The sequence below is a fragment of the Sapajus apella genome, unplaced genomic scaffold (assembly GCF_009761245.1).
Source record: "Sapajus apella isolate SASKATOON/1434 unplaced genomic scaffold, GSC_monkey_1.0 scaffold4, whole genome shotgun sequence".
Classification (NCBI taxonomy): domain Eukaryota; kingdom Metazoa; phylum Chordata; class Mammalia; order Primates; family Cebidae; genus Sapajus; species Sapajus apella.
Window position 1 is genome coordinate 50,972,038 of NW_022436944.1, and position 22,422 is coordinate 50,994,459.

The window sequence follows — 22,422 nt, forward strand, 5'->3', positions numbered from 1 at the left end:
TCAGCTGCCCCGTTGGGTGGAAAATCATTGGCTCTCAGAGTTGAAGGAGCTTGCTCAAGATCACATAGCTAGTCAGCTCAAAGTAGGGATGCAAATTCTTTCTGCCTGGCTCCAAAGAAAACTTCTCCATGGTTCATATCATCCTCCACAATCCATCACAAATGTTTCGGTTGGTAACCCCTTCTCAATATGGTCAAACAGACTGGCTGAAAGCAAACATTTGGCCTGAACATTTTCTTCTATCCAGCTGGCTGCTCCAATAAGAAACTATTACCCTTGTTCCAAATGCACAAGCTCATCCCTGTGTGGGCAAATAGATGCTACTTGGACAATTCCAGCTTTATTTTTGCCGTCAGTGACATACGCAATGCTGTTTTTTCCATGTCATGAATAATAACAATAAATTTCATAATGATAAAATAATTAAAATAATAATGGTAAAAAAAACTATATTAGCTTTAAAATCATGGTAAATTTTCTTGTAACATTTGTCTAAAATGAAAATGGAATATTTTCTGCTAATTATGCAATGGTACGGCTCGTTTCAAAAGCAGTTTAAGGGGAATGTAAAAGTGTACTTTTGACTAAACACAGGCAAGGACTTTCAGGTCACAATAGCACCTCCTATCCCACTGAGATAAAGTTGAAATATCACGGGAAACCAGATATACTCATTTTTCCCCAAACTTTTGGAAGAATTCCTTCTAATCACAGCAGAGAGATGGGCCCCTGTTCTTCATTCGTTTTTGTGATCCATGCTTTTTTGCCTTGTAATCTTGTACTGCCTTCCTACTCTGATGTCAGGGCTTACCCTGTGACTTACTTTGGCCAATGATATGCTAGCAAATGTGATGTAAGGAGAAGCCTGAAAAATGCTTGTCAGATTGGATTTCCCCTCATTCTTGTGCCTGTGTAATTGCCATGAGAACATGCCCAGGTTCGCCTGCTAGAGGATGAGACGTGAAGCAAAGAGGGCCCCCGCCACACTGCCCCGTTCGAAGTTCAACCTAAATGAGGGACCTATGCTAACTCTCCAATATGTGAAAAATAAATACGTATTGTCATATGCTACTAAGTTTTCCAGTAGTTTGCTACACAGAAAAAATTAACTAGTAAAACAGTCTTAGGCAAAAGACTATCGGTAGAGTTCACTTGCTTTGACTTTTGAAATAATTAAGACAGGAAAAAGGCTGACTACGGAATACATTTCTACAAGCCTTTCCTCTGTATTCTCACGCCAGAGACTCAGGGCTAATGCTGATCAGAAAATGATTTTCTGAAATGACCATACATTTTTGCCCCTTTATCAGTATTTCTCAATGTTGGGATTGTCTAATAGAAATAGAATACACACCAGATAAAAAATTTTAAATTTTCTAGTAGCCACATTTTTAAGAAACAAAATGAAATTGGTGAAATTAATATATTTTAATATATCCAAAATAGTTTCATTTCCACATGAAATCAATATTATTCAATTATTGAGATATTTCACATCCCTTTTTTATTCCTTGTCTTCAAATATGGTACATATTTTACATTTACAGCACATCTCAATTTGGACTAGACATATTTCAAGGGCTCGGTAGCCACGGGTAGCTAGTGGCTACTGTATCATACAGCACAACTCTGTAACCACTGGAGATGGTAATTATAGTGGCCCAGACTGGAAGTAGACAAAAAATGAAGCATCGCATCCTGGGATTTTAGGAGCCATTGGAAAAGAGAGAAACCAGAGGAATTGAGAATAGTCGTTATTGCAACTTATGACTTAATAATTACACATTGCTTCAGATTACTCAGAATTAATTTTCTTTATCACATTCAGAAAATAAGAAATTAAGAGCAGATAATGCAGAAAAACTTTGTCAGAGAAGTCTCTAAAAGACAATGGAAACTTGGTTAGGAGCTGTATACATATCCATCCACCCTTCAATTGTGATACAAGGAGTATGTATCATCATAGGTAGTAGACAACGGGATGAAGAAGAATTCATGTGCTTATTTGTTTGAAAATTCCAGGAGTATATATGCATATCTATATATCTACTTATCTACGTACCTATACACACAGAAACACGCAATAAAAATAGTTCTACAAGTTTGCATTATTGGAGAAGGAAAGTATTTCCCTGACAACACAAATAAATAAATAGCATATTTTTAAAAGAGTAATTACAGGTAAAAGAAAAATATTATACTCTCAATATAACTTAGAGAGGTGTAAAACCTATGAAATGAGTTAAACAAAAATGTGATGGGAAGAGGGATTTAGTTTTATTTAGTTTTGGCCTTAGACAAAAAATGGAGCCAATTGAAAAAGCAAAAGAGTTCACGAAAATTTAAAATGCAATTAAAGATAAAAAGATAAATAAGAAATGAGTAAATAGAATGAGGGTAAGACATTTAGCTTATATGTAATTGGTGACGCCAAGAGAAAATCGCAACAGTTTAAGCAGAAGCTAAAATCAAACCCCAACACTGGAACACAATGGAGCAAATGTATAAACTTCCAAAGAAAACTGTATGACCCAATAATTCTCCACAAAATAGGTTGTCAAAAGAAATATACTCTTAGACAGTAAACTGCACCATTATCTATTGCCACAATAATGCTGCAAAGCAAACAACCACAAAGCCTCCGTGAGATAAAACAATAAACATTTATTTTTGTTCACAAGATTGTGGGTCAGCTGGGGATTTCTGTGGATCTGAGTGGGGTTACTTCACATGACTGTGGCCTTGTCCAGGCAACTAGATCCACCTGATTGATGTCTGCTTCTCTCATCCACCATCACCTTAGTTTGGTCTCAGAGTGGTAGCAGGCATTCAAAGTTACCAGGCAGAGGAGGCAGATACAGGGAGGCTAATGAGGAGGACCATCAGAGCAATAATTCTCCTTGTGAATGCCCTCCAGCCGTAGACTACCAGGAACACATCTAAAAATGTTGGGTTTATTACTCACTTCAGTGAGGGAGAATTCACACCACGGGAATCGTTCACACCGTGAGTCTTGTTAGTGAGAGGGCATTAGGAAGCACTTGTAGGATTTGCGCTTTGTCTTAAGTGATTTTCGTGTGTAGGGCTTTGGTTTGGATTGGATGTTGCCCAGAAGCGAGGGTATCTTGTGACTAGGTATCTTAATAAATCTTATCCGTCTAGAATGCGGGAAGACCAGAAAAGGTGAACGCTCTACTTGGTAAAGAAGCAGCAGTCCCTTGTATTAGCCATGAGAGGGGGATGGTTGGGCACTTCTGCGGTTTGGACAATGTCCATGTTGTTTTGTGTTCAGACATGGTCATGATACGGTCTTGCCTTTGCCATGCTCCATCACCGTCACAGAGTGGCCTGGTCTGACACTGATGCTCTGTGAAGTTATTTTCAACAGGAGAGCGCTAAAGCCTAGCTGTGATGCCTCCCAGCGCGGGAGGTCAGGTTGCTTTTCTCTTCGTGTCATATACACGCTCCCAGTCGGTTACCCTGGCAATCTTACTTAGCGCTTTCATCCATCATTGCAAGAGGGGATTCAAAATAAATCGACTTGATTAAAAAAAAAAAGTTTTGGTATAAAAGCACCAACAGTAAACACAGAACCCAGTTAAACACAGCGAAATGGGATTACAATAGATCAAAAGCAGCCATGAAATGAGACATATAAGCCACATAAGAATGTAATAATAAGAATTTAGGTGTAAACCCTAAATTATACTAACAAGAGTAAAGAATGAAAAATAGAGAGTAGGAGAAATTTGAAATTACAACATCTCTCATTTTAGAGAATGAATGGGAGGTCAAAAGACAATGGTTCATTTTTTTTCCTTTATCAAGTTTGGAGAAATACAGGTGCCATATGTTTTTGAAAAACATAAGGAAAACTACTTGTTCAGCTAATAAACAGAATGCGTACCTTTCAAACGATTTCAGAAAATAAAAGCCACCCCTAAAAAATTGTACATAAGACAGAAAAAAAAAATTGAAAGCATTTTTTAAGCATAAAACAAAATGGCTGAAATAAGACCAAAAGTCCTACTCACTGTTCCTCCCTCCTTTTCATACCCTTGCTTTGGCCTTAGAGAAGGCCCTGATGTGCTGTCTTCTAAAATGCTGAAACAGCCTCCTAATCAGCCTCTCTCTGTCTCTCTCTCTGATCAGATCTTTGCAGAGCAGAGGCTGCACTCATGCTGTTATTTGTTGAGTGAGGACATCAGCAAACTGTTGATTACAGGTGTGCAATGAGGACAGACCAGAGACTGAGACAAGTATGTGAAGCTTTTGTAGCAATTTGACAACTATTTTTTCTGCTGAAACTAGTAATGAATAATTGGTGCTGGCATTTTCTACCTTTTCGTTACATTTTTCTAGTAACTCATTTTTTATTAGAGTTGCTAAAAATATCAGTCCGTAATATATAAGAAAAGGCAGAAAACAGCTGGTCCTTCGCCATGGATGGTTTGAGGAGCCCAGAGCACGTCTAAGTGAATTCCATGGAATCTGTCACTTCTCTGCCCACAGACATTCAGGGCTCCCTCTTGTTCCTAACAATGATTCTTCTTTCCCTGCCTCCACAACATTCCTATGGTCAACATCGCCTATCAGCCATGCCTCTTATTATACAGGGATTCTCAAAGGGAGAGGGCAGGGTTGAAAATGGCAGCCTGGGAGGAAACCAGTGGGAATGTGCACTGTGAAACATAAAACCCTGGAGATTCAGATACATCTGCAGTATGTGTGTCCCCTTCCCTTCCACCCCAGCTACCCTCAGGCCTCACCTCCAGGCCCTCCCCAGCAGCACCCCCAGAACTCAGGGGCTCAGAGACTGCACCCTGAATACACCCTGCAGCCCCCTGCCTGCCCCTTTTCTCCTCTTCAAAGACCGTCCCCTCTCCCCTCCACCACACTCTGCTCCTCCTTGAAGCCCCAACTCAAAAGTCATGCTTTCCTGTTCCCTCCTTCCCAGCCCCTCCCAGGCAAATGTCCTTGCTCCTTTGAGACAAAAGCTCTATATACATACCTAACTTTGACGCTGAGAATTCAATTTTAGGGGTTTTTCCTAAGGACAAAATTAGGGTTTTATGCACAAATATATCTATAAAATTATTAAATTCAGAGTAGTACGGGATTGGTTAAATAACCAACTTCTATCCATGCAATAGACTAATATACAGCTACTGAAAATGTTGAAGAAGAATGCATGTAACATGGAAATATGTCTGCAATGCTCTATTAAGTAAACAAGAAGACTATAAAACAAAATGTGTAGGTACATATATGGGAAATTTTGTTATTTAAATACAGTGATAAATATAAGCACAATATAGATCTAGTTACAGATAAAAACGCACACATAGAGGGACAGGCACAAATGCAGGCAAAGATACATACAGACGTAGATACAAACCAAACGTGAAGACGTGTTATTTCTGTGTTACGGGATTATGAGTAGTTTTAGTTTTTCTCTTTCTTCCTATCTGTATGTTCTACCAGAAAGGTTGATTAGTTTTTGCAATAAGAAAAAGAGTTAAAGAATTAATCGTCCCCCAGGCAGGTTGCCATGGAGCTCCGCACAGTCTTGGAGGAAAGCACTTCCCCTTGTACCTTCGGTTGTTTACTTTGCCGGCTCCCACTGGATGTCGTCCCGGGAGGCAGAATCTCCCGCAAACACAGCACCCTAACACTGAACAGTCTCCAACGACATGTTTGCAGCACTAAACTGAATATCTCGAATCGCCCAAAGACAAACACTGAACAGTCAGGCATCCATGCCATTTCCCAGGAAACCAAAAATTGAATTGATCAAATGACCAGGGCAGCTGGATGCATGAAACATGAGTCTTCAGTACTCATCTATCTGGATGAAGTGTGAGTTGAACTTGGTCAAGGGAAAAGTGAACAAACCCCGTCGGAGGTGTCCATTAGCCTTACGGACACTTCATGAAGCAGCCCTCCCCGGCTCTGTTTGTGGAAGAAGCCTGGGCTGTGGTGATTTATCCAGTGGGTATTGATTCTTTTCAGGCAATTCAGAGAGAAAGTTTTTCGTGAAACGGCCTGGGGAATGGAGCAAGTGGCCTGGATGAGCATATTAGCAGAGATGATTTTTCACTTAGTTCCTGTGTGTTTGTGTCTCTGTATAATAATAACGCTCTCTGACATGTGTAGACTGGCTTTCCCCTGAAGAGGATACAGTTCTTTCACACATATTGAGCCCTATTTTCCCATTTCTCAAGTTTCTCTCAGAGTGTGAGTACTTCAAGACACATTAGCTCTGCAAAGCGTCTGGACTTTTATTTACTGACAGACGGCTACTGCTGAAGGAATCATGGCAGCTTAACGCCATCTGACTATGTTGGCTTCCAGACACTTGCACCACCCAGGGCCTCTCATTCATCCTTATACACCAAGTGTGAAAGAGCTAACGGCAGGTAGAGCATCACACAGTTATAGAGACAGAGGCCCTGTGTGTCGCCTCGCACTGCAAACCTATTCTAGTGAGTTGAATGGTGGCCTCCAAAAGGTATATCCATCCAGAGCCTCAGAATGTGTTCCAAATAAGGGACACGTTCTGAGGCCCTGGATGGACATACCTTTTGGAGGCCACCATTCTTCACAGATACGATTAGGGTAAGGATCTGGAGATGAGATCATCCTTGACTAGGGTGGACCCTAATCCAATGGCACATCCTTAAGAGAAGAGAGGGGGAAATGAACACAGAAACACACGGGGAAGAAGGTCATGTGAAGACAGAGGCAGAGACTGGCGTGATGCTGCTATAAGCCAAGGACCTCCAGGAACCACCAGAAGCTGGAAGAGACTGGGAAAGATTCCTAGAGCCCTTGGAAAGAGCACAACCCCGTCTGACAACTTGATTCTGGCCTCTAAAACTGTGAGCAAACAACCTTCTGTTGTCTTCAGCCACCAAGTTCGCGGTAATTTGTCACAGCAACCCTAGGAAATGAATATATTCATAAAATCATGATTCTAGAGTACACTAAACAGATTGAAGGAATCACACGGGCTCATGGAACTGTATGTGTGTTCACAAGCATGCATGCTTATGCTTAATTTTTCAGCCCTGACTTTTTAAATATGTACTCTCACTTGTGCCATGAACAAGTAAGGGCTAAAAAAATGTGATCCCAAAAATGAGCACCTGTTTTAAATAGGATTTGACTTTTAAAACATAAGACAGGATGTTTCCTTTCTCTTCCAGCCCGCCCCACCCTCCACGCAACCCTAGACACCACACGTCTCACCAATCTTGAAAGGTCATATGTGTAAGAGTTAAGGACATGGGTTATGGAGTCAACCAGACTTGCCTCTCCCTGGATTGCATGACCTTGGCCAAGTCTCTTCATCTCTCTGAGCTTCGGTTTATTTATCTGTATACTGAGATATTGCATGTCATAAGCTTGGCACAGGGCCAGGAATATAGTATTCAATGTTGAAAGTGCTTAGTCAATACTGAAATAGATAAGCACTTGCTATACTGAAGGGTAGATACATAAAGACTGAAACCAATAAGCAGCAGAAAGAAATATAATAAAAAACAGGACAGTACGGTATAGTACAGTATAATGCAACGCAACAGAACACAGTGCAAGTCTGAATACCACTCCCCATCTCCCACTTACTCTTTGGAGTCGGAAAGTTAATTAAATTGTAGGAATAAAAGCATTTGGAGGAGTGGATAAAGCAAGTACCACCAAATGGAGAGAGTCAAGTAAAAACCTCTAAGGGCTCTCAGAGTCATTGGGGGAGGGGCAGAGAGCCAGGACAAGCTATTGCCATGGGTACAGCAATCACTGGGGAATGTACAGTATCACTGGGGAATGCCCTCTCAAAGAACGATGGGTTAGTAGATGCCGGATATCAGCAGTGGGAAGGAGAGAGAGCCACTGTGAGGCTGCCTTAGAACCTGGCCCATATTTGGAGGACGTGTGAGCAAGGAAGCTCTGCAGAAAGAAGCTGGAGTGTTTCACTAAATGCCTTGGGGCTGAGGGAGGAATCTCAAGGGACCACCCAGTATAGAGGTGCAACAGCCCAACTCAATGGCATTCTACAAAACAGATTCCCACCAAAAATATCCTACAGAGCCCGCAAAAAGAGGCCACCATGAGAAATAGCAAGTTTTAAATATCTATCAGTTTTGGCTAGCACAAAGACACCCAGCTGAGTGAGAAGACATCTCCCTCTGTGTCTCTTTCCTCGTCTCCTCGCGTCACTGGGGAGGGAAACCAGGCCTCTGTGGAGGAAGAGGGGATGAATCAGCAGACAGAAGCAAGCCGGGACCACCGCCCTTCTCCGTTTGCAGGCTTCTACCTTGAAACAGAGCAATCCAGGGAAGGGGAAAAGATTTACTGTCAAGGTGAGATTTGTTTATTTCAAAAGGAAGGGCATTCTAATCTCTAGATCAAAAGGAAATGTAGGACATGAAATGATCATTTGACTTTTACGTAAAACATAAAGTTGCCGTTTTAACACCCTGCTAGTCATAATTGTTCAATATACTTCTACCCTTTCTTAAAAATTGAAACATTTCATAAAGCCCAGAAAATAATGTAAAGGGCTGCAAATGTCCACCACTTAAGTTCATTACAATTGGCTTCATCACTCTCTTTTAATTCAGAGAGCTATTCAGAATACAACCATACCCCACTCTCACCTTCCCTTCTTCTCATTTGAGGAAAGCCATATCACTCTAAAGCAATAACTTCAGTCTTGAAGTTGGTAAATATTATTCCCGTGCATTTTTCATAATTCATGCATGTCCTTTTTTATTTTTATTTTTTTGAGATGGAGTTTTGCTACTGTCACCCAGGCCGGAGTGCAATGCTGTGATCTTGGCTCACTGCAACCTCCACCTCCCAGATTCAAGAGTTCTCCTGCCTCAGCCTCCCAAGTAACTGGGATTATAGGCGTGTGCCACCACGCCTGGCTAATTTTTCTATTTTTAGTAGAGACAGGGTTTCATTATGTTGATCAGGCCGGTGTCAAACTCCTGGTCTCCAGTAATCCTCCCAAAGTGCTGAGATTACAGGCGTGAGCCACTGCGCCCAGCCCATGCACGTCCTTTAAAGTTGTTAAAGAGTCAGTGGATAGAAGGATGGAAGAGTGAAGAGAGAGGTTGTTTGGGAGACTAACACAGTGCTCAGTGAGGGTAATGGTGGCATCAGAGGCAGCGGAAGTGGTGGAGACACTGATGTGGGCCTTGACTGAGAGTAAATGTGATCACAGCCAGTGGACGTGGTCACCTAGAGAGAGGATAAAGAGAGGGAGGAAGAATGAGCTCAGAGTAAGAAGATCTGAAGGAACCCCCAAAGGAGCTGTCTACCATACAAGGAGACAGGTTATGACAATACCAGAGAAGAGACTGAGTGAGTTCCGACTCCAAGCAAAAGCCCCGTAGGCCCAGGGATTTTGTGGCTTTATGCCAGCGGTTCTCAACTGGGGGTAATTTTACCCCCTTGGAGACATTCGATTGTCACAACAAGGCTGCTTCTAGCCCTGACTGGGTAGAATCCAGGGATGCTGCTCACACCCTACAATGCACAGGACAGGCCACACAGCAAAGCATCAGCCAGCCCCAACTGTCAGTGGAGTGAGACTTAAAAAGCCCTGCTTTATGTTAATGCACACCAAAATAAGAATTAGGGCTGGCAAACTTTTTAATTTTGGAAGGCTCTTCGGAATAGTTTTATTAATGTGGCAAGTGGCACAGAAATTGTAAAAAGGAAAAATAAAAGTTTCACCAAGACATGAAAGCCATGATTTTTATGTAAGTCACCGTAATATATTTGGAAGGGTTGGCTAGCAAAATATATATTGTATATAAGTCACCATAATATATTTGGAAAGGTTCACTGTATATATGTGGAAGGGTTGCCTAGCAAAATTTGTGTCTCACTACCAATCACCATACAAGGAGCTATTAGTGTGCACTTTGGAGTTTGTTAGATCTGGGTTCAAGTCCCAGCTCGGTCTTTTAACAGCTATGTGCATCAGGCACAGTTCATTTAAGGCAGAAGACCATAATAGGTAGCACGAAATAAGGGATTGGGATAGGCGTGAGACCTTACACAATTGCGGGAAAATCTGCAGAAATAAGGGTCCAAGAAGGAGAGTTTGAGGGTCAGAGAGAAGTCACTAACCAGCCCCCCGGAGGCACTGTCACAGGTGGGCTAGTCAGAGCCTAGGAATCTGGATGTGTAGCCACTGATGTGGGGCCACAAAAAGTGCTGGTGGGAAAGTCAACTAAGGAGGTTGCTCTGCATCGGTGGTGAGCCTGGAGGCACTGTTGGTCAGCAGGGGTATCCACTGGGAAGAACCGGACACGGAAAAGAGAATTTGGAGGAAGAGCCTGGATCTGCTGGCACCTCTGCATCTGCCTCTCACCATTTCTCACCACAACAGTCTTCAGAGAGTAAAGGCTGCTGTGTCCCTTCCAACTTGCGAGTCTCAGCCAAATTTTTCTTTGGGTCAACTCTGATCCAGAATCATGGAAAGAAAGGGGGTTCTAGGAACATAACTCAAGCTGAGCCAAGTCGATACCATACAAAACCACTGCAGGTGTGACTGGGCAAGTTGCTTCAGCCCTCCGAGTCTCAGTTTCTGTATCTGCAAGCTGGTAGTAACAGCAATACCCCACGTGGTTTTTGTGAGGATTAATGGAGAGGACACAGATAAGGAAAACAGTACCTGGCACATAAGTTGTTGACAGACCGTAGCCACTATCATTGTTACTGTTGAACTGAGACATATCCTGGAACTGGTATTCCTTCAGATTGTTCACCTTGCAGAGTATCATTGGCTGACCTTGACTTCAGCAAGGAAACTCTAGCACAGCTCAATAGACAACTCCTCCCACAAACAGAGGTACTAAAAAGGGGAAAAATGGAGACCAAAGCAAAGCTTATTGCGAGCATAGTGCTCTGTTGGTGACAACAGAGAGGATTAGCCTGAGAAGCTGACTCCTGCAGCCAGTTAGGTATACGCCCTTGGACAAAGTCATGACCCCTGTCATTCCTGTTCTTCTGTCCACAAAAGAAGAAAAATACAATCCGTTTCCCCCTCCCTGCTGGGAGGAATGGGAGCAGGCCCAACAAGGCGCTGTGAGATGTGAGTTCTCTTTGAGAAAAAAAATGCTATCACAATGCTAGGTAATCTTCACCCTTCATAATGTTGCTTCATCTCCACAAAGAGAAATGCTTCCTTTAAAGTGCTGCTGCGTGTAGATTATCACAGAGCTGAGATTTTAAGGTCATTTTTCCCTCTTGGTATCAGGCACTGATCAGGGATAGGTTTATGAAGAGGGAGTGCCTCCTTGCTGCTGTTCATAATTTCCCATGCCACAACAGTGGCCAGAAGTGAGAGCAAAGCCTCCCAAGAGAATTACTGAATTTGCCAAGGAGCTAAAATGTACCTCATAGTTTATGTATTAATCCATTTTGCTTACTACTGTCACCATCTTCATTTATAGACCCAGACAGCTGCTGGAATGGTATGATCTTCTCCTGTATCCTTCAGGCTGCAAACTCTTAAAAGCCCCTCCTTTCTCTTACCTTCCCTCTCTGCCAACGGGATAAGCCACAGACAGTGCACTCTGGTATATCAAGAGCCTCAGAACCTTAAGAGTGAAGCAATCAGTCCAACTCCTTCATTTTCCAAGTATGGACACCAGAGTCTAGCGGTGTAAAAAACTTGATCAAGATCACAGGGTAGGTGAAAGAAACAGAAACAAGCAATCATGGGATTCCTAGTCCAATGCTCTCCCTTCTACACCAACAGAAAATAACGCTTGATATTGAGCTTTATCTCTCATGCCCACCACTTATATGCTGACAATGTATGTCATTGTGAGAAAATCAGAGCTGAACTAAAGACCAAGTCTTCAGACTATGTCACCGTGGTCCCATAAAAAGGCTGCATTTCAGTGATTCGTTACTTAGCCACAGTTCCTGTTGCAATTCATCATAACTGCATTCTCTTCACCCCTTTCCCCCACCACTTTCCCTCAAGTAAGGTCAACGTAGAGACCTTCTATAGCTCTTCTCTCATGAAATACACGTTTCGGCTGGAGGAATCCAATGATATTTTTGGTGAAATGTTATCTATTAGAGAAATATTAAAATAAACTGGAAGAAATGAAAACCGCCTGTGACCTCAAACTTTTTTTTTCCCCAGGTGCCTTCTTCCACGAAAGCAGGGTTTTGGAGATCTGTCTGGGGTCCACTTCTCCGTGATCCTACCAACTAACGACCCTTTTTTCTAATATCTGTTGTGCATTCAGTTGGGCCTAGCCCTTCACCTGGAAACCATAGGCCTATCATCACGCTGTAAGGCATATGAAAAGAAGATGTCTCTTTCTGCTTTACAGACAGGCTCTCTTCTGGATTCTTCGGTTGCCTTTTTCCCACCCTGCCTCTCAACCTGCTTCTGCTCCCACACCTCCCTTCTCTGGCACTGGCCACTGGAACCTTCTATGCTGGCTGTTTCAGAGCCACCTCAAATGCCTTTTGTTCAAGTAGATGATAAATAGTGATTGGTTTGTCCCAGGCACCGATGGTTTGTTCTAGGCACGGTGCCAGTGGGTATTTCACTGAGTCCACTTGAGCTGCCATAACAAAATAGCATAGACTGTGTGACTTAAAAAACAGGAATTTGTTTTCTCACAGCACCAAAGGCTGGAAGTTCAAGATCAGGGAGCTGGTATGGTTGGGTTCTGCTGAGGGCTCTTTCCCTGGCTTGCAAATGGCCATCTTCTTGCTACGTCCTCACATCATGGAGAAAGAGAGACAGAAAGAGAGAGATCTCACTTTTTATCTTCCTATAAGGCCACCAATCCTACTGAATTAGGACCCACACTTAGGACCTCATTTAATCTTAATCACCTCAAGAAACCTCTCCTTCCAACTGCAGTCACATTGAGGGTTAGAGCTTTAACATGTGAATTGAAGGTGGGGGGTGGGAAGGATGCAATCCAGTACAGAGCAATGTTGTTGTCTCTAAAGACAGATATTTATCAAATCATCACAAAAGCAAACATAAAACTCCAAGTAGTTCCAAGAAGTCACACTGCCAGGAAGGTGTCTGACGGAGAAATGCAACCTAGTCAGGGAGTTCCAGGAGGACTCTCCCAAGACAGTGTGCCTTGAGCTGAGATCTAAAGGAACAGTAAAAATTCACAGGCATAGACAGCAGCAGAGAGGCTTCTAGGCAGAGGAAATAGAATAGGCAAAGCCCTTGAGGCAGGAAAATACATAATGAGTTCAAAGGACTCCTCGCAGGGCTAGTACAGAGAAAACGTGATGCAAAAGGAGACTGGAGAGTCAGGTCAGCAGAGGCAGAGCATTGTGGAGTGTTATAAGGTGTTTTTATCACTCTAATAACAGTAGGAAGCATAGCAAGACTTAAGAGGCAGGAATGGCATAATTAGATTTGCATGTTTGAAGAAGGCACACCTTACCGCATGCAGCTGTCATGCAAATCTAGCATCTGCACATACAATGGGCTTCCGTTTGTTCCCTTGGATTGAATTTACTCCTCACAGCACCAGGCAATAACCTAATTCCAAGAACTCCATGTTTTTAGGGGCCGCATGACCTGCATTGCTGGCAATTTTATCTTATTCCTACAAAAACGTATACAGCATATGCTGCAGTTGTGTGGGGCGCTTTTTGTATACATGGCACTCATCCAAAATTCTGGTTGATAAGATTTTGGAAGGCTATAACTTTGCCTACCGTAATTACTGGCTCACATCATAAGCCTTCAAAAACTGGTCAATTAAACACATATTTTGATTAACTAAATAAATGACTTAATAAACTCCCTTAGAGAGCAATTTTCCCTTTGAAGAGGTCATGAGTAGCTCCAGTTGAGCCCAGATTCCATATGATCTTGCAGCCTTTAGGGCTGTAGCAGGAAACACTATCCTATAGGTGGTTCAAAGCTCCATGAAGAGGCTGCTTACAGAGAGGTGTAGGCAAACTTAAGGAGCGAAGAAGTGACATTGTGGCACTCAGAGACCAGCCATATTGGGGAGATAATACCACCCACTCCACTCTCAGGATTTCAATACCCCATAGAAATATTGACTTTGACCTAATTTTATTGCTCTCTTCTTCAATTCTTCTCCTCCCCACCAAGTGGTAAAATTTGAATCTCCCTTCATAATGGGGAGAATTTCTAACATCATATCCTGTATCTTTCTATATCCAGTATTAATTCTCAGATCTGATTCCTCAAGGGTCAGACTATTTCAAACCATGCCTCCTTGGAGACTCAGAATAAAAGTACCTTTTAGAGATAAAGTATCCAGTTCTCCCAAATCAAAATCAGCTTGACTTTCATACTGTAGCTCCAGCCATGGACTCAAAACTCTTGAAAGTTGAAGACAACAATAATATCTTTGTTATACACTGTATCTACCTTCCCCTGAAGCCAAGAACGCTATTGATTTAGACAGGGAGAGAAGGGGGAATGACAATTAGAAGTATCTAGGGATTCTTAGAAGTGAAACAATATCCATCTTAAAAAATACCATCCTGCTGCATTTTTAAGCATGAGGAGTGGTACTCAGTAGGGAAGCATGAGGAACTATGCAATTCCACAGTGACCTCCCCTTGGGAAGCATGTCTGATTTCATAAGAATTACAATACAACATGTTGTGTTTAAGCTGTTTTTTTTTTTTTTTTTTTTTTTTTTTTAGTTACAGTCTGACTCTAGTCATGCTTCCTAATGAGGGATGGTCCTCCATCACCTTGGCTGAATTAGATTGAGCTGAAAATGACTCAGCAACCAGCTTTACAAGTATCCTCTTGAATTATTTTTAGGGCTGGCTGATTCTTCTAAAATGTCCAAATTTTACCAATTTCTTTCATAGATAGTAATCTGCTCCTGGTATTCTAGGAGTGTGTGATGCAGCTGGCCCTCAAGTTATTAAAGAAATTTAGACAAGAGAAACAACTTACCTGATTATCCTTAACCCTCCCACATGAGACATGATAGATGCCTCTGGACTGCAGTCTTTAATGAAAGGAAATGAGTCCTATTCACTGGATGTAGGGAACAAGCATGAAAGAACTAAAATTGCTCACCCCTGTCCGCAGCAGTTTTCACCCTTGGCCAAGGAGAAGCTAATCTTGTAGTCTGGGTTGGAGGTGGTGGGACTGGAGACAAACTTAATGAAGCTTCTTGGGCCATGCCTGGCCACAACTGGTCACAAGGTTATTCTACCAATTCATAGTTCACAAAAGCGCCACACTTGTGCATCTCCCCAAGGTTGTTATAGCAGAATGAGAGACTTATTTCTCATTAATTAATTAGTTCTTCAGACCCACTCATTAGAAATAAATGCCTAATTATTATTGGCTCAACCGCTTTATCTTTCTTGGACAAAGTGTAATAACTTCAGGAATTAAAACCGTAATAGGCTCTCTTTAATGTCTGTGGGGCTTTTGTATGTGAAAAAAAAATGACTAGTATTTGTTTTCTGTTTAAAGTTCAATTCATCAGACTCACATATTAGACTCAAGGAAACTTTGAAAGCCATTTTTTTAAGCACTTAGTCAGTGATTACAAGTTTTTGATTAATTCAATTCCCATGTACAATTTAGACTGCAATAACAAATTTAGTGTGGCTGATTTTTTTAGAGTTTTCAATGACTTTAAGAACAGATAAAACAAACTAAAGTACAATAATTTCAAAACCATTTAAAACTCTTTCAACAAAAAAAGGGCTATATAATGTTAAAATCCTTAATTTAACTTTTTTTTTTAATGATTATTCTTTTTAGGGATTTCAACTTACACAGCTTCCTAGAGTTTTGGTAATTCTACCAGACGCCATTTTTTTCATTTATTTATTTATTCATTTATTTTTTGTTTCATTGAGGTATAACAGTATAATTGACAACTGAAATTGTCTACATTTAAAGTGTACAATGTAATGATTTGATATGCACATCGTGAAATGATTAAAACAATCAAGTTCACTATCACCTCATACAATTACCTTTCCGTGTATGTGTGTTTGCAAATCCTTACGATCTCCTCTCTTAGCAAATTTCCAGTATACAATACAGTATTATTAACTATATTTACCAGGCTATACATTAGGTCCTCAAGAACTTATTCATCTCATAAGTGAAAGTTTGCATGCTTTGACCAACATCTCTCCATTTCTCCAACCCCCAGTCTCCAGGAGCCACCATTCTACTCTCTGTTTCTACAAGTTTCACTTTGTTTTTAAAATTCTGTAGACAAGTGATACTATATAGTATTTGTCTTTCTCCGGATTATTTCCTTTAGCATAATCCATGCTGTCACAAATACAGGATTTCCTTGTTTTGTAAAGGCTGAATAGTATTCCATTGAATTTATCTGTACCACGTTTTCTTATCCATCCACGCACTGATGTACACTAAGGTAGTTTCCACATCTTCGCTATTTTGAATGATACTATCTGAACATGAGAGTGCAGGTATCTTTAAAATACTGATTTCATTTTCTCCTAGCATATACCCAGAAGTGGGATTGCTTGGTAGCTCAATCCCGTTTGTATGGGATCATACAGTAGCTCTAGTTTAAATTTTTTGTGGAACCTTTATACTGTTCTCCATGATCATGATAGCTGTGTTAACTTACATTTACACTCACAATATACAAGGCTTTCATTTTTATCACATCTTTATATCTTTTTATCTCTTGTCTTTTTGATAATAGCCGTACTGGCAGGTGTAAGGTGATATCTTATTGTGGCCAGACACCATTTTTTAAATTTCCTAGAGTTTTAATGATTTTTCTAGACCTCAAAGAAAATGAACTCCATCTCAGAAAAGCCTAGAAGAGAGGCGATAGATGGGGAACCTGTTGACTTATGACCAGAACATATGACATAATTTGGCAATCTTCAAATCACTAGGCTAAAAACATTTTTATCATACAGTTTCACGTATTGGATTATGGAACATTCACATCAATGATTTTCATTTCTGAGATTAGGTGTCCTTTCCCAAATGATTGTATTAGTGAGGGTTCTCCACTGAACCAATAGTACATATTAATATAGAAATACATAGAAAAAGATTTGTTGTGAAGGCTGGGAAGTCCCATGATTTGCCACCTGCAAGCTAGAGATCCAAGAAAACTGGTGAAACAGTTCCAATCCAAGCACAAAGGCCAAGAACTGGGGGGCTGATGATGTAAATCCAAGCTCAAGTCTGAAAACCCAAGATGCTGGAGTGCTAATGCCCAAAAAGGCAGACGATGGGTGTCTCAACTCAACAAGAGAGAGCAAATTCGCCCTTCCTCTGCCTTTTTGTTCTTTTCAAGAACCTCAATGGACTGGATGAGGCCTACCCACAATGGTGAGGATGATCGTTACTCAGTCTACTGATTCAAGTGCTAGTCTCTCCCAGAAATACCCTCACAGACAGACCCAGAAATAATGGTTTGCCAGCTATCTGGGCATCCCTTAGTACAGTCAACTTGACACATAAATTCAACATCCCGATTAGAGTTTCTTTAAATCTTGACTTATCAACAGTACTTTTCTCATTTTTCTGAAATATTGACCTGGTTTGTCAGCAATATTAAAAATGCATATGCTGGCCAGGCGTGGTGGCTCAAGCCTGTAATCCCAGCACTTTGGGAGGCCGAGGCGGGTAGATCACGAGGTCAAGAGATCGAGACCATCCTGGTCAACATGGTGAAACCCCGTCTCTACTAAAAATACAAAAAATTAGCTGGGCATAGTGGTGCTTGCCTGTAATCCCATCTACTCAGGAGACTGAGGCAGGAGAATTGCCTGAACCCAGGAGGCGGAGGTTGCGGTGAGCCGAGATCGCGCCATTGCACTCCAGCCTGGGTAACATGAGTGAAACTCCGTCTAAAAAAAAACAAAAATGCATGTGCTGCAACCACTTTGGAAAATGAGCTGATATTTCTTATAGAGTTAAGCCCACCCCTAAATGGTAACCCAGCAGTTCAACTCCTAAGTATTTATTGAAGATAAATAAAAGCATTTGATCTCAAAAAGACTTGTACAGTAATAGCCACAGCAGTTTTAGTCATCATAATAGCCTAAAACTGGAGACAAACTTAATTTCCGTCAATCCAAAAAATGGAATAACAATTGTGGCATATTCATATAATGAGATATTACTCAGCAATGGAAAGAATAAACTACTATATTACACCAACATGACCTTGAAAACATTATGTTGAATAAAAGAAGCCAGACACAAAATACATAGTGTATTGTTTCATTGTATAAAATTCAAAAGCAGGTAAAACTATGGTGACATAAATCAGAACAACAGCTTTCTATGTATGATAGGGATAGAAAGGAGACATGAGGGAACTTTCCGGGGTAATGAAAATGTTGTATATCTTGACTGATGTGTCGGTTTCATGGTTAAATTTGTCAAAACTCATCAAACTAAACACTTAAGATCTATTTATTTCACTGAAAATACATTTTACCACAGTACCTACAAACCCACCCTGCCCTCTCAAAAATAAAGGATACACGCACAAACACACACACACATACACACACAGATACACATGATAGCTATATAAACAAAATTAAATTTTAGGAGTCTGTCTGGAGGCCCTAGAGAACTACTAAGGCAGTAAGGCTCTGAGGAGACAAAATCCCAGACAGAAGCATAGCTCAGAAAGGTGAGCCCAACATTTGGCTCTACCTATGCTTTTCAGGAATTTGCTAGTTCAAGAACAAAGTTCGAAAATCTGAAAAGCAGAGTTTGGGGTGGTTTACGTGGGATGGCAATGGGGGTAGCTTAAGATAAGAGAGAAACAAGTTCGGAGCCCACTATTGAGGAGATACTTTGGTGGACAGCTACACCCCTAATGGGATACACACTCAGAGTAAGGTAAACCTGAAATAGATCAGTCCACCAAAGATTGAAGCCTGGGTTCAAGCCCATTCGATCTTCTATTAAAGATATCTTTCCTCATCCCAGCAGCCTGAAAGAAACAGACGCAAATCCTCCCCAGATTAAAATAACATAGTCCACAGCCTTAAACTATTGCTAATACTCTTCATAAGTACTGCCTGGCTTTTGATCTAAAATAACCAGACATGCTAAAATAATTGAACTAAAGTTCTAAAGAAAATAAATACTATATATATATAAAGACAGACTACATGAGATCCAGGTATTTAAGTTATAAGAGGTAAGATTTAAAACAAGTGTGATTAATGTATCTAGAAATTCAAACAAGATGGAGAATTAGAATAGAAAATTGGAAACTTTAAAGAAATAACCAAGTGGAACTAGAACTTGTACACTCAATAACAAATTAAGAGGTTAATAGATGAGCTTAAACCATTCATTTTATTAGTATTTCGCTTAAATTTAAAAGTGTTAAAATTAGTAGGGTCAGCAAGAAGTTTCTTCACCTGACAAATTAGTTTATAGTCAGCTCTCCTTTTCAGGCTGTTTAGCCAATTTATAATTTTGTAACACATTGTTAGGCCGTCTTCTTATTATAGTTAATTGTGTGTGTGTGTGCATGTGTGTGTGTGTGTGTGTGTGTGTGTGTGTGTGTGTTTTCTGAAACAGAGTCTCACTCTGTTGCCCAGGCTAGAGTGCAGTGGCACAATTTTGGCTCACTGCAACCTCTGCTTCCCAAATTCAAGCAATTCTCCTGCCTCAGCCTCCCCAGTAGCTGGTATTACAGCCATGTGCCACCATGCCTGGCTAAATTTTCTGTATTTTTAGTAGAGATGGGTGTCACCATATTGCCCAGACTGGTCTTGAACTCCTGACTTTGTGATCTGCCTGCCTCGGCCTCCAAAGTGCTGGGATTACAGGCGCAAGCCACCAGGCCGGCGATATAGAGTTGACATTTATGACAATTTTGTTAATTACTGAGCCTTTCTACTTGGTTAGCATATGAAACCATTAATATCAATCAATCTTTCCTGTTTTCAGTGTCAACACTACTTGTCTCATTCCTTTATGGCTTACTGACATGCTTTATTAATTTCTTCTTATTTGAAAAGAAAACAATATGTATCTATAGCCTAAGTAAATTTTGCTTAACTAAGTATAGAAAACATCCATTTATATTCATGTTTTCCTACTGATAAAAATCAATAAAAATTAAATTCATCCTTATATTCATCCTTCTTTTGTATCGTACTTTATTTTTTGTATAGTTTAACTTTCTTTTTTAACCATCACCATTGTCATGAATTTTAGCAAATCCAACTAGCTTCAATTGGCTATTATTATCATTATCATTGGTGAAAATAAGTTTTTTTGGGGGGGGACAGAGTCTCACTCCATCGCCAGGCACCAGGCTGGAGTGCAGTGGCGTGATCTTGGCTCATTGCAACCTCCGCCTCCCGGGTTCAAGCAATTCTCCTGCCTCAGCCTCCTGAGTAGCTGGGACTACAGGTGCGTGCCACCATGCCCAGCTAATTTTTGTATTTTTAGTAGAGACGAGGTTTCACCATGCTGCCCAGGATGGTTTCAATCTCTTGACCTCGTGATCTACCCGCCTCGGCCTCCCAAAGTTCTGAGATTACAGGCGTGAGCCACCATGCCAGGCTGAAAATAATATTTTAAACCTTCTAAAATCACCTACTTTTATCACTTTCTCCAGTGTTCTTAAGTATTCTTGTTTCTTGGTAACTGCAGAATGTTCTAGGTTTATTTCTATTTTCTCTTGCTCTAAGACAGTGGTTTTCAACAAAGCCTGAGCTTTCTCCCACAGTGACACTTGGCAGTGTCTGGAGACGTGTTTGGTTGTCACAACTGAAAGAAAGCAGATTGGGGGTGGGAAGTTGCTACCAGCATCTAGTAGGTAGAGTTTAGGACTACCACGCAAATCCATGTTGAGCCTCAAATGTCCTCACCTCAAATGACAGTGCTAAGGTTGAAAACCCCTGATCTAAGTAACGTGGAATCAAATCACCTCCAATGAGTTCTGGTTCTTTTTTAAGCTGTAAGAGTTTGGAAGACCAACACGTGACTGTTGCAGCTGGACAACAGAGTTGTTGATGGGTGAGGGTGCTGCTGTTACTACACTGATAAATATGTTTTAAGGTTGAGTTTAAATTTGAAGTTTACTGTTTATCATATTATTACACACCACCTTTCTTATACTATGTAGTTTCCTCAGCATTAAGACTCTCCTCCATTAACAAATATATTCTTATGATCAAGTCAAGAGTGATCTATTCAGAGTGGCTTTCCTGGAAAAGTTCTTAGAGTTCATACAATGTTTGCTTTCCTTTCCTCACCCCTGAAGACATGATAATTACAAAGTCAATTTTAAGAAAACTCTGTCACCCAGTCTTCACCACTATACAATTCATCCATGTAACCAAAAGCCACTTTTACCCCTAAAGCTATTGAAATTAAAATTAAAATTTAAAAAACTCTATTGATAATCTTTCAATAGACAAGTACTGCAATTGTCCAGGTGTTCTTGAATGGCAGCTTCTTGAGTATGAAAGTAGCCAACTTGGAAAATAATAGCAGCTATGGTCTTTAAACAATAGAACATTAGGTGCTGGTCTAGAAGAAAGCAAAACAAAACCTTTATCTGACTAGATTTATAACATCAGCATTGGCTATGACTGCAAGAAAATGTCATATATTAACAAATTCCTACCACAGAGATTCCAATTTTTAAAAATCATGGCATTTCCGTGCCCCTGAAAGATAGGTCCTAACTGGAAAATTGGAGGCGTTTGAAAGCCTTTATTTATTGCGCAATAATGTTTTAAGCCAAACTAGTAAACTCACGTTCCACCCTAAATAAATTTGCCTGCCTTTCTCAATGTGTCAGAACACATACACTCAAGTGTATGTTCATTCTTCTTTGTGTCTCAAACATACACACACACACTCCACTTTTCCCTAGACCAAAGTTTTGAGTCAGATGTTCTACAGAATGTGCATGCATTTGAGTCTTCCCCAATTTAAAAAGCAGGCAAATAACTCAGTCAAATTTCACTTTATTACTGAAAACTTATTTTAAATCAATTTACTTGGTAACCAGGTCATGGCTATAGTCTGTGTCTGACACCTGAAGAGATGACTGGTAAAGAACAAATCTCCAGTGGGTATCAGTATTGTTTCTTCAAGTGGCGGGATGTCATTTTAAGTGTGACGTCTATGCTCCTTTACTTCCTCAAATTTTTATTTTTTCATCAGAAAACTGAAACAAAGCTCTACCAGTTGCATCTTCAGCATAGGAGATGGAGAAAACAGTAGCCTCAGGTGATGATTATAAGACAACTTGAAGTAGATAAGCATGACATTTAATAGTCACCTACAACTTTAGGACCAAGATGACTTTTATAAGTTATAGCCACAAAATGATAAAAAAAAGATTAAGGGCAGAAAACAAATCTAAGCTACTCTTTGTCAGTTACATATCA